This window comes from Cryptomeria japonica, chromosome 7 (genome assembly GCF_030272615.1).
Source record: "Cryptomeria japonica chromosome 7, Sugi_1.0, whole genome shotgun sequence".
NCBI lineage: Eukaryota > Viridiplantae > Streptophyta > Pinopsida > Cupressales > Cupressaceae > Cryptomeria > Cryptomeria japonica.
In genome coordinates, this window is record NC_081411.1 from 91,008,620 (window position 1) to 91,025,668 (window position 17,049).

Below are 17,049 nucleotides of genomic sequence, written 5' to 3' on the forward strand. Positions count from 1 at the left end.
ATGTTACCTGCAACAAGTTAGTTTCACAAAATACCAATGGAAATGCTATAGGAAATCCAAACTCAACCAATGAAACTACATGAAATACATATGAAATAAAAATATTAATATTACCTTCATGGTTTATGTCTCATTTTGTCCTAACTCCACTATTCCTGGTTGTAGATGGTGCTCTCAGACAAGCACTGATAGCTTCCAAGATGGAATATGAAGAATGGATTGATAATTGATAGTTCACAAATGCTATGATATGCAAATACTACATGACTATGCTAAAATGATTATGCTATATGATAATTGCTATTTGCTTCAAGATTATAACTCACAGATGCATAAGTTTTTCAAATGACTAATTTTTGAAAGCAACTTGAAGACTCAAAGACTAACTCTTTCTCAACTCAAACTCCCAATTTTATAGACCTTGAGAGGATAAGATGATGTGTCTTAGATCAATGGTCATGATCAGATCTGCAGATTTGGATGGTTGTGAGAAAAGTTGAAGGTTGCTAGAAAGGGGGAAGAAGAAGACAAGTGTCACTCATCTCACATTGACTGAGTTGTTGACTGAGGGAATATAGGGATGGTTAGAGAAGATTTAGGAATGAGAGGACAAGTGGACTCAAGTCCTTCCTAAGATGTAGGGATGTTGGAGAGAATATAGAAGAAGGTTATGAAATATGTGTACGTACACAATATTCATTAAATTTGGAAGTTGAAGATAAATGATGAATTAATAATTAAGAACTATTAATTTCCTTAGCCACATGTTTGATGAGTTGGCAAAGGGAAGATTAAGTGGAGATGGAAGAATGAGTTGGAAAAGAGATTAAATAATTTAGGAAATCATTTAATATTTGACACTATAGGATAGAAGAATAATCATTACATATTAGATATTTAATTGAGTAGAGGAGATAATTAAATATTAGATATTTAATTAACTTGATTGGAAGAATAATTAAATATTAAATATTTAATTAATTAGAGGAATAGGATAGATGAACTAATTAATAACACATTTCAATTAAATTAATTAATAGAAAGACATGAAATGAATTAAATAAATTAATCTTTTCAAATTAACTATTTAATAGAAGAATAAAAATTAAATAAATTTATAATATTTATTTGATTGTGCATAGCCAATTTTTATGTGTATACAAATGTTATTATGCTAGCTTAAATAGGATTGATCATTTACTAGATATGTTTAATGCATAAACGATAAGGGGCAGTACATGACCTAGATTCTTGAATTTTGGAATACAATTGTTATGATCTCAAATTGGGTATTTAATTAAATGATTATTCTTTATTTGTTTCAAAAATTAGAATAAGAAAATAAATTCTAATAGTAAACAACAATAATTGTGCTTTTTAATATAAAAGACTAGGCTACAAAAATCCAACAGGTGTCCACCAAGTATGCTTTAGGTATGTGAATTAATTAATGGTCAAGTTGATAATGAAAATATTAAAAAATTACATTGGTTTGTTATTTCATGGGTATTGATAATGAAAAAAGTGTGCAGGAATTTAAAATGGCCAAAGGGAAAAATAAGAGGATCACGAGGAACCCTAACTACCTGCATATGATGAAAAGAGGTGATTATTGTTGTTAAGAAACCAAACATTCTCTACTAAGAGTCAAATATACCAAGTTATGAAAAATAGAACTAAAAATAGAAGATGTAGGAATTATGTTTTAGCATCATAAATTGTGTAGTTGTGAAACCTATAGGAAAGTTTTCAGCCAAATTTGAAGCACATAGATAATAGACACAGATATGGTTGAGTAAATTTTAAAAACCCATATTAAACACCTATGGTTACGATTCTTTGAAAAGATTTTAAAGGAAGATTTGGGATTTTGTTTTGGATAATTTTTGTTGGTTGATTAGTATTGAGAGAGATAAGGAGAAATGGACAAGAAAGGATTATAAAGGAGTTTCTTAGCTATTATATATATTAGAGAGTTATAAAACCTTTACCATATAATTATTCCTTAATCTAAATTTATTTAGAAATTCATGGTTGAAGAAGTTGGTATTAGGTTTTGAACTATAGCTTTCTACTTCTCATTTTATCTTAGCATGTAGGGCTCATTTATAAAGGTAGGATCTTATCTTGATGTGTCATTTGGTCTTCTTATGCTAGAATTGATTAGTGGTTTTTTTATTGGGTAAACTTGGATAGTTTTTCCCTTCTCCATATAAACCTTTTGTTTTAGGGTCTTTGGTGATTCTCTTTGGTTGGGGGTATGGTGAGAAAACTGATTCCTTGATGAATCATTAAGGTTGAGTAGAAAGCTTTTCTTCTTGATTGGTCATTTGGTAAGTAGGCTGGGAATATTCAGCTAGAAGATCCAATCTAAGGCCCTTGAGTTACACCTATATGAACTTGTAATTCTATGTATGCAAGAATTATTAGCTTTCCTTTTGAGAAAAGATAATTTCTTGTGAATAGGTATATTCTTTTGGGTTCAATTGTATTAATTTATAAGTTGTAGAAGAACTTGTGTGCAATAGATGTGTGCCAAATATTATTTATTATTTCTTGATCTATTCACTAGTAAGGAAGTCAAACAAGTTCTCTTCTTTATGCCACCAAATAAATCCCAATGACATGATGGACTCACGTGTTCGTTTTTTTAGAAAGGCTTGGATTTCATGGGTAAAGACATTTGGCTATCCCTAGAAAAATCCAAAAGCATGCCAACATTGTCAAAGAGTTTAATAATACATTCTTTTCTCTAATTCCTAAGAGGAAAACTTTGTCAACATTTTTAGATTACATACCTATCTTTCTCTGTAATACTATTTGCAAAATTTTGTCAAAAATAATATCCTTATGACTAGCAAGAATTTTTCAAAAAATTGCCATTGAAGAACAAGGAGACTTTTTCCTAGGAAAGGAAAATTTAGAAAGAGCCATAAAATCACACAAAACCATTCACTTTGTTAGTGAAAATAATTTGGCAATAATTATTAAAGTGGACATCACCGTCAAACATGGATTTGATCAAAAGTGGTGTAAATGGATTAAATCTTTTATATCTCAAATTAAATTTAATATAATTGTAAATGGAACTCCACATGGCTTTATTGGCTTATTTCAAGGTGTGAGGCCGAGAGAGTCAATATCTCTATTCTTGTTCATTATAATGGTTGAGTCCCTAAGTAGGTCAATTTTTGGAAACAATTATCAAGGGAAATGGAAAGGCATCCAAATACCAAGAACAGGCATCTCCATGCCACACTCTCTTTACAAATGACACATTTCTCTTTGGAAAATCATCTATTTGCAATATGAAGGAATTGATTATGTGTTACATTGATGTTTTTTCATTGATGTCAACACTAGCTATTATGGTTGTTTACTGGCTTCTAGTAGAAGCATTGAATTGGGAAGACTATTAGTTGAATGTCACCGGTACGATCTGGATGATGGAATAAGTTTGCATGAATGGTTCATATGCTTCTGAAGTATATTTTAGTTAGTTGGTATTGACTTGATGATGGATGCTATCTTATGTTCTAGTAAGCATGCTCTGTAGGTCCGGTTAGGGTTTCACCGACAAATATATTGAATTTTTTAAGTAATGGATAAGTGGTGTTGGTGCAGCTTCTGGAAGGGATTTGGGATGTTGATGGTGATTGTGTTTTTGCCTCGACTGATTGGTGTCATTTCTTTGGCTTGTGTGGATATAATTTAGGTCTGGTGCTATCTAGGTTATGGACCGGTTTCATGAAATGTTTTGGTGGATCTTTTCGATGCACTTCTTGGATGTTTTATTGGTTGAATGATATTTATTTTACCTCAAGACGACATGTTCTATGATTTTATTTCTGGATTATGTAATGGATTTATTGAATTATCATTTGGGCGGTCGACCTAATTGTCTAGGTCCAAGGTTTGTATAAATATATGTAAGATCTCATTGTAGAACATATGCATGGAACAAATAATGTAATAATCATTTGAGGAGAGGATATGGTAGATCATAGGTGATTGAGTTGGTTTTATGAAAGAGGTTTAAGACCATCAGGGTATTGAGCTTAATCGAAAGTATAATCAGGCATGTTTTATGCTATCTTAGGCAATTCTTCTATTTCAGATTATTGTCTAAATGTTTTGAGGTGGTTAACCTCTTTTGTAGTCAGTGGGACTCCATTATGATGAGTAGTGCACTCTACGCAGTGTGCCTTCCTACATGTGTAGGCCCCTATTGTAATCGTATTGTTTTTGTAGAAGTATCATCTAACTATGAGTAGGGTTTTCCACCATGGTTTCTCCCTTTACTAGGTTTTCCACATACAAAACATGGTGTTATGTGTTTTGACTGCATGATAATGATTCTCTAGTTTTCAATTATGGTTTAATTATTTATCAATTATTCTTGTATATGTTTTCTGTTATTCAGGTAAAATGTTTTAAGTGCTCTAATTCACATAACCTCTTGATAACTAATTCAGCCCCCCCGCCTCTCAATTGTATACTGGTTATCCTAACAACTGGTATCAAAGCTTGGTCCTCTTCTATTGAAGCTTAATAGCTTGAGGTAGATCCTATGACAACTAATAGTTCATCTACTTTTTACCAGAAGGACGACCCTAGGCTTGATGTAACAAACTATGGAGTATGGAAAATTCGGATGGATACTCATCTAAGATGCATTGGAAACGAAATTTGGTAAATAAGTCAGAATGGTTACACTCCTCATGATCTGACATCTAGCAATCCTACACTGGTAGACTTAGAAAAGAAAATTGAAAATGACTGCAGATCTAGAGAGGCCCTCTTAAGAGACTTATCAGACCAGCAGATCATGGAATTATCAGATAAATCGTCAGCAAAAGCTATATGGGACAAGTTGGAGACTCTGAATGAAGGTGATCCCATTTTTTAAATTGCAAAACTTAAATGTTACTGGGGAAGATATGAAATCTTGAAGATGGAGGAAGATTAAATAATTTCTACATTCATGGAAAGGGTAAATGAAATTGTATTAGGAATTTAGTGTTGTAGTGGATCTCTGAGCAAGGAAGAGATTATTTTGAAAGTATTAAGGGTTTTGCCACCAGCATATAAGATTAAGGTAACTGCAATTAATGAGCTAAGAACCATGCCTAATTCTTCTATCAATAGAGATACTCTTATTGGGAAGATATCTGCTTTTGAGCTTGAAGAATTTGGTCCTCCAGAAGCTGCAAAGACTGATTCTGTATTTAAGGCATCTACATCATCAACCGACAAGCACGATTGGAAATTTTTGTATGCAAAGGAATTGGAAGAGATAAGAAAAGAAGATGAAGAGCTTGATAAAATTGAAGCCCTATTTTCTAGAAGAATACCTAAAGGTCTAGTAAGAAGGAAGTATGAAGGAAAATCCCCTTTCAAATGTTTTGCATGTAATAAGATAGGTCATTTTGCATCTAGATGTCCTAAAAGGAATTTAAAATTGGAAGAAAGAGAAATAAAATCTTTTAAGCCTAACCCTGAATATTAGATCAAGCATAAGTATAGGAGAAACAAAAACAAATCATGTTACTATGTTGATGAGCAAGGAGTAACTAATGACTCACAGGAAGAAATGGTAGGAGATTCAGTTAATGGATTGGGCAATAGAAGAGAATGGGTATTTTATGCTATAAAGGAACATAATCCGAAACCAATTATCAAAAATGAGGAAAAGGACAGTATTGCAAAAGTTGAAGACAAAGATGGATGGGTAATAGATAGTGGATGTTCTCATCATATTATAGGAGACAAAAGAAAGTTTCTAACCCTACAAGAATTTAATGGTGGTCAAGTCAGATTTGGTAATGAAAAATCATGCATAATCAAAGGAAGAGGAATCATTTCATTGGATAGTAAGCATAACACTGAAAAATGTCTATTATGTTGAATGTCTGACTTATAATATTTTGAGTGTAGGATAGTTGGTAGAGAGAGGTTTTCACTTACAATTGAAGGATGGAAAGTGCAAAATCATTAACAAATTAGGATTGACGATTGCAACTGGTACAAAAATAAAAGGTATCATCTTTCATTTGAACTCTCGTGAAAAAACATGTTTGATTGCAAATATTGATGAAAGTTGGCTATGGCATAAGAGGTTGTGTCATATAAATTTTGATTGCATTGTAAAGATTAGTTCAACCAAGGAAGTTAAAGACTTACCTAATATTATGAAGCCTCATAATCCGATATGTAAGGAATATCAAATGGGTAAGAAAATCAAAACTTCTTTTAAGAGCATACCTCATAAATCTAATGATATTCTTGATTTGATTCATAGTAACGTATGTGGTCCTTCTTGTACAAGAAGCTTTCAAGGAGATAGATATGTAATGTTAATCATTGATGACTATTCTAGAATGATGTGGGTTATTTTTCTAAGGGATAAATCTTAAGCCTTTCAGAAGTTCAAGATCTTTAAAGCTATGATTGAGACAAAGATAGGGATGAGAAACAAGTGTCTAAGATTAGATCAAGGTGGTGTATTTACATCTGGTGAATTCAACAGCTATTGTGAGAAAATGACATTAGGAGTCAGTTATCTACACCCCAGACACCTCAACAAAATGGTATTGTGGAAAGAAAGAACATAACCATTTTGGATGCAGCCAAAACCATGATGATGGAAGCTAATTTGTCTCATATCTAATGGATAGAAGTAGTAAGTACAACAATTTATACATTCAATAGAGTTCATCTCAAAGGAGATACCCATAAAGCACCTTATGAATTATGGTTTGGTCATTCCCCTACTCTTAAGTATTTTAGAATCTTTGGAAGTAAGTGTTATATAAAATGAGATGACTCCATTGGAAAGTTTTATCCTAGATATGATGAAGGAATATTTCTTGGTTATTCAACTAAAATAAAAGAATACAAATGTTATAACAAAATATTCAAGAGAATTATGGAGAGCACTAATGTGAAGGTGGATGAGAAGCACAAAAATCAAGCTAAATATTATGATAGATAACCGACAGTATAAATGATCTTAACTGATTTGGTAATGCCTGCACTGGAACATAATGCTGAACTAGTTACCCCAACATCATCAGAAAAATCAGCTATAACTAAAGAGAAACACAAAAAACATGAAAAAATAGAAAACACCAAGGTATGTAAGGTTAAATCATTCTGAAAATTAGATCATTGGAGACAAAAACAAAGGAGTTATGATGAAAAAAAGATTGGCAAATGAAGCGGTATGTCTCATATCTCATATTGAACCAACATCAGTAATTGAAGCCTGTAAAGATGAATATTGGATGAAAGCTATGGAAGATGAATTAGATAAGATAGAAAAGAACAATAATTGGACTTTGGTTCCCCGACCTAAAATGAAAATATCATCGGAACTAAATGGGTTTTTAAAAATAAACTAAATGAGGATGTAAAAATTATAAGAAACAAGGTTATATTGGTCTGCAAAGAATATTCTGAGAAGGAAGGAATTGATTATGGTGAAAATTTTGCATGAGTAGCTAGAATTGAAGTTGTTAGATGATTTCTTGCTAATGAAGCCTATAAGAACTACAAGGCCTATCAAATGGATGTTAAGTGTGCATTTATGAATGGATAACTTGAAGAGGAATTATTTATTGAGAAACCTTATGGGTTTTCATTAACAAATGATAAAAACATGGTTTACAGATTAAGGAAAGCCCTATATGGATTAAAACAGGCTCCTAGAGCTTGGTATGCAAGATTGGATAAGTATCTTCTGAAACTTGATTTTACAAAAGGTAATATTGATAGTAACCTATATTATAAGATCACTAATGATGATATTTTGATTATTGAAGTATTTGTTGATGATATCATTTTTCGAGGTGAAGAAAAATTGAGCATGGAATTGTCTCATAATATGAAGAATGAATTTGAAATGTCTATGACTAGAGAAATAAGATGTTTTCTAGGTTTGCAGATTTCTTAGACTGACAAAGGCATCTTTATCTATCAAACTAAGTATCTAAGAGAATTATCAAAGAAGTTTGATATGGAAAATTCCAAACCAGTTAGTACTCCTATGGTTACAAGTGAAAAATTATCAACTATAGATGTATGCCCTCCAGTAAATCCTACAAGATATAAATCAATGATTGGTGGTTTTCTATATTTAATTTAGACTAGACCGGATATAATGAAGGCAATCAGTATTGTATCAATATTTCAAAGTAATCCAAGAGAAATCATGATAGTGCATTAAAAAGGATATTTTGGTATTTGCAAGAAATAATTGAATATGGTTTATGGTAACCTAAAGGTGATGACTTTACTTTATGTGCATATATAGATGAAAATTAGGAAGGGGATGTTCATGACCAGAAGAGAACATCTAATGGAGCATTATTTCTTAGAAAGAAGTTGGTTTCATGGATCAACAAGAAGCAGACATGCATGTTTTTATCTACTGTTGAAGCTAAATATTTTGTAGCAGCAACTAACTACACTGAATTTATATGGATGAAGAATGTGTTGAAGGATATACAAGTAAGTTGTAATGATCTGGTTGTTATTCATTGTGATAACTTTGCAACTATTGACATATCAAAGAATCTAGTATTTCACTCCAAGACTAAGCACATATCAATCAAGTATAACTTTTTGAAGGAAAAGGTAGAAGCAAAAGAAGTCAAATTCATTTATGTGAATACTAAAGAATAGATAGCAGACATCTTCACTAAGCCTTTGTCCCGAGAATTATTTGAGTATTTGAGAGATAGAATGGGGGTTTCTACCCCTCCGATAGAGACTTAAATGATGCAGATGTACATTAGTCTGGTATGCATTATCAGAGCTATCTTTTTCTCTAGATTGATGAAATAATGCTACTACTCAAGGAGTAGTTAGCCTTGAGATCTAGAGTTTTCATATTTTGTTTGATGTCTATGTCATATCTTTGGCATTGATGTCAAAAGGGAAGAGATATATGTGAAAAAAGAAATGATAGATTGATTTCACTCCTCAGGGGGAGTTTGGCAGTGATAGATGATAGAAATGATAGATTTATTTCACTCCTTAGGGGGATTTAGACTTGGTTCAAAGCTTCATTGCTATATCATTTTGTGGGAGATTGTTGGTTCTCTTCCATAGGGGGAGACTTGTTGGGCATTTCTTGGCACTTGGATGTTTTTCACATATAGTATTTTAATCAATGCCAAAGGTGGAGATTGTTGGCAATATGAAGGAATTGATTGTGTTACATTGTTTTCACCACTAACAGTTATGGTTGTTTACCGGCTTCCAGTAGAAGGATTGGATTGCGAAGACTATCAGTTGATTGTCACTGGTACAATCTAAATGATGCAACATGTTTGTATGAATGGTTCATATACTTCTGAAGTATGTTTTAGTCAGTTGGTATTGACTTGATGATCGAATGCTATCTTATATTCTAGGAAGTTTGCTTTGTAGGTCCGATAAGAGTTTCACTGATGGAGCTTTATTGAATGTTTTTGATGTAATGCATAAGTGGGGTTAATGCCGCTTCTAGAAGGGATTCATGATGTTGAGGGTGATTATGTTCATGCCTCGACTAATTGGTGTCATTGCTTTGCCATGTGTGGATCTAATTTAGCTCTAGTGTTATCTAGTTTATGGACCAGTTTCATGAAACGTGTTGGTGGATCTTTTTGATGCACTTTCAAAATGTTTTATTGGTTGAATGATATTTGTTTGGCCTTAGGAAAATATGTTCTATGATTTTATTTCAGGATTATGTAATGAATTTATTCAATTATCATTTGGGTGGCTGACCTAACTATCTAGGTCTGGGGTTTGTATAAATATATGTAAGATCTCATTTTAGAACATATGCAAGGAGCAAATAATGTAATAATAATTTGAGTAGAGGATTTGGTTGATCATAGGTGATTGAGTTGGGTTTATGAAAGAGGTTTAAGACCTCTAGTATTGAGCTTAACCGGAACTATAATTAGGGATGTTTGATGCTATCTTGGGAAGTTCTTCTTTCCGGATTGTTGTCTAAATGTTTTGAGGTGGTTAACCTCTTTTGTAGTCAATAAGAATCCATTGTGATGAGTAGTGCTCTCTAGGCAATGTGCCTTCCTGCATGTGCAGGCCCCTATTGTAATCATATACTTTCTATAGAAGTATCATCTAACTGTGGGTAGGGTTTCCCACCATATTTTTCCCCTTTATCAGGTTTTCCATGTACAAATCATTGTGTTATGTGTTATGAATGCATGGTATTGATTCTCTGGTTGACAACTGATTCATCCCCCCTCTCATTTGTCTACTGGTTATCCTAACAACATCACTATTAGAAGACAAAACAATTAAACAACTACTAAAGAACTACTCATTGGAATGCAGACAAAAAATAGAGCTCTTAATAAGTGGCTCCTTGTTTCGCACCTTAAGTTAGAATATCCAAAATTAGGTAACATTTGGACCAACCGCTAAAAATGGTCTTCAAGCTCCACTACGGTCTAACTTGTGGAAGCGACCACCATTCCAATTATTAATTCTCAAATGAAATTAATTTCCTCATGATCCGTATATCCAATTGTTGCAATATAGAGACATGGTTTTTTCCGAAAGCTATTATTAAATTGAAATATGTGAGTTTCTCTCAATTTTGTTGAGTGAAGAAAAAGGTAAAAAAATGAATTAAGTTGATCAAACAGAGCTAGAGTAATTGACAACTAGTAGGATGGATTTATCCTACTCCCTTTTAATATTAAGAAAATATATATTATCAACAAAATTGAGAATACTATTAGGGTAATAATCAATGAGGATATTTTGAACAACACTTCTCGTAGGCTTGTATTTATGTCATAAATTGTGTCATTTTTACCTTAAAATGCTATGGATTTTCTTTAGATTTATGAGTAGGTAGGGCAATTTGTTAATGACTTTGTGAAAGATTTTATGCTTCGAGGGAAAACATTTTATGAAGATGTCAAATAGTATGATTTGCACAGAGGAAAACCAATGGTTGGGGGTCTTTTCACCCCTGATAACCTAGCTAGAAGAGTTAGCCATTACAAAGCAAATATGGCCCTAAAGATGGTGATTTACCAAGACAAGAAAGACATAGTAGCTATGACAGTTAACACCCACAAGAAGGAATTAGGCGCTCCACTCTATGAAAAAATTATAGAAGTGTTTAGGTTAGTAATATTTCTTCAGAACCACCTAACTTAGCACTCACACACTTCCCTATAACATAAAGAAGAAATGTTGACAACTTATTGTGGTGGGTTCATTTTCTATTTTCTTTAGGCCTTGTTATTGTTCTACTAAGAATATACCTAGTTTAATTAGTAGATATGGAAATATATGCCTTATTTTGATTGTGGACATATTTTGTGTCATGGGAATGAAGTTTCTATGCCTTTTTCTTTCTTAGTCTTCTACTCTGTGTTCATATGGTCTCTTTGTCATTTCTAAAGGTGCAAGGTATTAAATTTTTTAAGTTTTAGTTTTTTTTTAGTGCTTAGGTTGATTATAAATGTTGTTCAATCAAGAAGCATGTTACTAGTTCCCTTTGGCTCCAATTCTCATCGTTGTTTTCTTCCCCGCTCGGACAAAATAAGGTAGGGGAAGTTCTTGAATAGATAGAGTTGTAGTTTGTTATATATGTTGTTATCGTATGCTTAAGAATTATCTTCGAGGTAAGAGCTCAATCCCAATCTTTTTGAGAAACATGTGTCTCAACCTTGCAGTCTTTTTCTGGAAAATTCCAGAATTTGTTTGAGGTAGTTTTCCACATGTTTATGCATTGGAAAATGGGTAGTGAGTTGTTAAAAATGAGTCTTGTCCATAGTAGAATATAGGTGGGCCATTTTTAGAGCCTTAATGACTCATTTTGTGACTTTTAAGAGGGTCTAAGCTAGGGGACAAAATTATGGACGGGATTACTATTTTAACCTGGTTGTTTTTCCATTTTTTAAATGTAAATGTGAAAAATGGGCACCATGTGGCATGATGGTTAAGCCCATGGTTTTGTAAAACCACAAGTGGTTTCCAGGTTGTAAAATCACTATAAAAGTAGGGCTTGGGGAGGAGTTTGATAATTGAGATTTTTGCAAGACTAAATGCTAGAAGGAGTCTCTCTGAGTTCAAGTTGTGGTGATGTGCTCCTATAAGAGCTTGCATTGCAAGTGTATTGTAATCATCTTGATTTGATAATACATTTTGCGAGTTTTGGAGGGTGGGGTTTTTCTCCCAGAAGGGTTTCCCCATGGTAATCACTGTGTTATGTGTTCATTGCTATTTTGTTTATGCTTTATTGTGTATTTCTTGATATCTTAGTAATATTTAAGTTGAAAGTTGCATAACCATCCTCTCAAGATTAGCATAGGAAGCGTTTCCACACACCTTTGCTTCCTTACAAGTGGTATTAGAGACTGGCTAGTTTTGGTTCTATTTGTTGGGTACAAGGTTTTTTGAGCTAATCAAGGTTTGAGTGGAAGCTTGTGCAGAGTATTTCATTTCTGTGTTGCAGGATTGAAAAGATGGCAAGCATTTCAGGGAGGATTGATGTAGAGAAGTTTTCTGGCACAAACTTTGAGATGTGGAAGCTAAAGATGGAAGATATGTTGATTGATAGAGATCTATGGGATGCGATTGATGAGAATAAACATAGTCCCGCAGATCCGACTTTAGCCACACAATATGATGTGACTAATAGAAAAGCTAAAGGTCTCATCAGATTGTTTCTTGTAGACTCTATTCTGATAAATGTCTATGAAGAATCTACTACAAAGAAGCTATGGAAGAAGCTAAGTGAGATCTACCAAGAAAAATCACTTGTGAGCAAGATCTTCTTAAGGAAGAAATTGTATTCTTTGAGAATGGAAGAAGGTGGATGAATTTCTGAGCATCTGGAAAGTTTTAATATGTTGGTGACTCAGTTGACCTCTATTGGGGTGCCAATGGATGAAGAAGAAAGATGCCAAATCTTGCTATGTTCGTTGCCAGACTCATGGGATAGCCTTGTGATGGCCATAGGGAGCACTACAGTCGTCTTAAAGATGGAGGATGTTGTTGGTTCTCTACTTTCTAAGGAGATGAGAAGGAAGGTTTCTCTGAATGCCAAAGAGGCTCTGAGTGTTCAAGGAAGACCAAAAGAAAGAGGAAAGAATGAAAAGCAGAATGGCCATTCTAAGTCCAAGAATAAGGGGAGATCAAAATCTCTTGCGAAGTCCAAGGCAATTTACTGGAACTGTGGAAAACCCGGACACTTCTGAAAGGACTGCAAAGAGGAGAAGAAAAAGAAGAAGAAGAAGCAAGATTCTGATTCTGAGTCTGAGAAGGAAGATGGAGATGCTTTCATCATAGCCTTCGCCACTCGTGTAGGTGATAATGCATGGTTAATAGACTCAGGTGCATCTTTCCACATGACTCCTAATAGAAACTGGTTTAGTAAGTATGAAAAGTTTGATGGTGGTAAGGTGTATTTGGGTGATAACTCCTTTCTTGATATTGTTGGTCATGGAAGTATTCGTGTGAAATTTTCTGATGGTAGAATTAGAAGATTTGATGGTGTATTGCATATCCCGGGACTAGCAAGGAATTTGTTATCTGTTACCAAGCTAATAGATGCTGGTGTGCATGTACAGTTTTCTGAAGCAGGTGTGAAAATGGTAAGAGGTGCTATGGTGATAGCAAGAGGAAGCAGATTGGGTACACTGTACCAGCTTGATGCATGCACAGTTGAGTGCAATAGTACTTTTGATAAGATTGTGAAAAAGACTACTCAGTTGGAAAAGGAGAGGGTTTCTCTTTTAACAGATGGTCGTGGTTTTTGGGTACCCAAGGGTGCTCTGTCTACCGAATCAAAGTTGCCTGCAGAGAAGACCATGTTATGGAACCAGAGACTTGGCCACATAGGTGAGAAGGGTCTACGGATCTTGAAAAATAAGAACCTTGTTGATGGGTTGAATGATTGCAATCTTGAATTTGGTTTTTGTGAGCATTGTATCTATGGTAAACAAAACTGCATTCAGTTTTACTCAAGTTCTCATAAGTCTTCATGTATTTTGGATCTAATCCATTCGGATGTATTTGGTCCAGTTGATGTTCCTTCTATTGGTAGATCAGTTTATTATGTTTCTTTCATTGATGATTTTAGTAGAAGAACATGGGTTTATTTTCTTAGGAGTAAAACTGAAGTTTTTAATCGTTTCAAAGAATTTAAAGCAATGGTTGAGTTGCAGACTGGAAAGAAAATAAAATGTTTGAGAACTGATAATGGTGGTGAATTTTGCTCCAATGATTTTGACACATTTTGTAAAAATTGTGATATTAAAAGAGAGAAGACAACTCCGTATTCTCCACAACAGAATGGAGTTGCAGAAAGAATGAACAGGACCTTGATGGAGAAGGCTAGGAGTATGCTGAGTTGAGCTGGACTAGAACAAAAGTTCTAGGCTGAAGCTGTAGCCACTGCCTGCTACTTGATAAACAGGTCTCCTACATCAGCTCTTGTTGATAAGATGCCAATGGAAGCATCGTCGGGCCACAAGCCTTCACTTAGAAATCTGAGAGTGTTCAGTTGCGAAGCATACGCTCATGTGCCAAAGGAGAAGTGGATGAAATTGGACAACAAAGCTGTTAAATGTATTTTCATTGGATACAGTTATGGTGTAAAAGGATACAAGCTTTCGAATCCTATTGAACAAAAGGTATTTTATTCAACAAGTGTTATTTTTAGAGAAACTAAGCCTTCTTCTATTACAGTGCAGCCAGAACAAACAAAACAAAAGAAAGATGTGATTCAACTACCTGCTACACCGGAGAAAGTTGAATCGAGGCCCTTAGAAAGACAAGAAGTCGAGGAGAGCTCTATGAGTTTTGAATCATCAGAGGAAGAAGAGGTACCTGAAGCTGAACCTGAACCAGATCTTGCTTGAAGGTCTACTAGACAAAGGAAACCACCTGAAAGGTATCGGTATTCTCCTGATGATTGGAGATGCATATTTGCATTGAATGCTAACATTGATGAACCAAGATCTGTAGAAGAGGCTCTTGGTATGAATGATTCAGAGTCCTGGAAAATAGCCATGGATGAAGAAATGGCAGCTCTTAAGAGGAATGAAACAAGGGACCTTGTACCATTTCCTGAAGGACGAAAGCCTATTGGTTGTAAATGGGTGTTCAAGAAGAAGATGGGTCCAGATGGATGCATTGAGAAGTATAAAGCACGTTTGGTTGCAAAAGGTTACTCTCAGGTTGAGGGAGTAGATTATGGTGAGATTTTTCCTCCAGTAGCCAAAATGACATCCATTAGATTTTTACTTTCTATTACAACAGCCTATGATCTAGAGATTGAGCAAATGGATGTGAAAATAGCTTTCCTTCATGGAGATTTGGAGGAAGAAATTTACATGACATAGCCAGAGCACTATGTGATGAAAGGTAAAAGTCATTTGGTCTGTAAGTTGAAGAAATCCTTGTATGGTTTAAAATGGAGTCCTAGGATGTGGTACCGAAAGTTTGATACATATGTGTTGAGTTTGGGATTTGTGCAATCTAAATCTGATCACTGTATGTATTTTAAATTTGATGGTGATCATTTCTTCGTCATTGCCCTGTATGTCGATGACATGTTGTTTATTGGCAAAGGAAAAGGTTTGATTGCAGAGTTAAAATCTCAGCTCTCGATAAAGTTTGAAATGAAAGATCTTGGTGCAGCTAGGCACATTCTAAGAATGGAGATTGTAAGAGATAGACAAAACAAAAAGCTTTGGCTAGGCCAGAGCAAGTATGTTGGTACTATTTTGAAAAGATTCAATATGCAGGATTCAAGACCATTGAGTGTTCCTATTACAATGGGAACAAAGCTTTCTAGTTCACAGTGTCCTACATCCCCATTGGAGATGGAAGAGATGAGTCGAGTACCATATCAGAGTGCTGTTGGAAGTTTGATGTATGCTATGGTCTGTACAAGACCAGACATTGCCCAAGCAGTGGGAGTTCTTTCTCGTTATATGTCTAATCCAGGAAGAGCACATTAGGATGCAGTAAAAAGAGTTTTCAGATACTTGAGGGGTACTTCAGTGTACTCGATATGTTTTCATGGAACAAGAAATGAGCATTCCTTAGATATTCGAGGCTATGTGGATTCAGACTGGGCCGGTGATGTTGATAGAAGAAGATCCACTAGTGCATATGTGTTTACATTATTCGGTGGTGCAATCAGTTGGATGAGCAAGCGATAGGCTATGGTCACTTTGTCCACTACTAAGGCAGAATATATGGCAGCTACTCATGCCTCTAAGGAAGCCATCCGGCTAAAGAGATTGTGTTCAGATATAGAGTTCAAATAGGGTGCAGTGACAATTTACAGTGATAGTCAGAGTGCAATCTGCCTAGCAAAAAACCCTACTTTTCATGCCAGGACCAAACACATTGATGTACAATATCATTTTGTGAGAGATATGATTGAGGATGGCAAGGTGAAGCTGGAAAAGGTAGAAACTTTGGTGAATGTTGCTGATGCATTAACTAAGCCCGTGAGCACAAAGAAATTCAGATGGTGTTAAGAGTCTATGGGCCTCTCGGCCCCTAGCAATTAAGTCCATGATATTTTGGATCCCCTGACTCTTGCAAGGTGTTCGACAAGTGGGAGAATGTTGAGAAACATGTGTCTCAACCTTGCAGTCTTTTTCTGAAAAATTCTAGAATTTGTTTGAGATAGTTTTCCACATGTTTATGCATTAGAAAATGGTTAGTGAGTTGTTGAAAATGAGTCTTGTCCATAGTAGAATATAGGTGGGCCATATTTAGAGCCTTAATGACTCATTTTGTGACTTTTAAGAGGGTCTAAGCTAGGGGACAAAATTATGGACGAGATTACTATTTTAACCTAGTTGTTTTTCCATTTTGGAAATGTAAATGTCAAAAATGGGCACCAGGTGACATGATGGTTAAGCCCATGGTTTTGTAAAACCACAAGTGGTTTCCAGGTTGTAAAATCACTATAAAAGGAGGGCTTGGGGAGGAGTTTGATAATTGAGGTTTTCGCAAGACTAGATGCTAGAAGGAGTCTCTCTG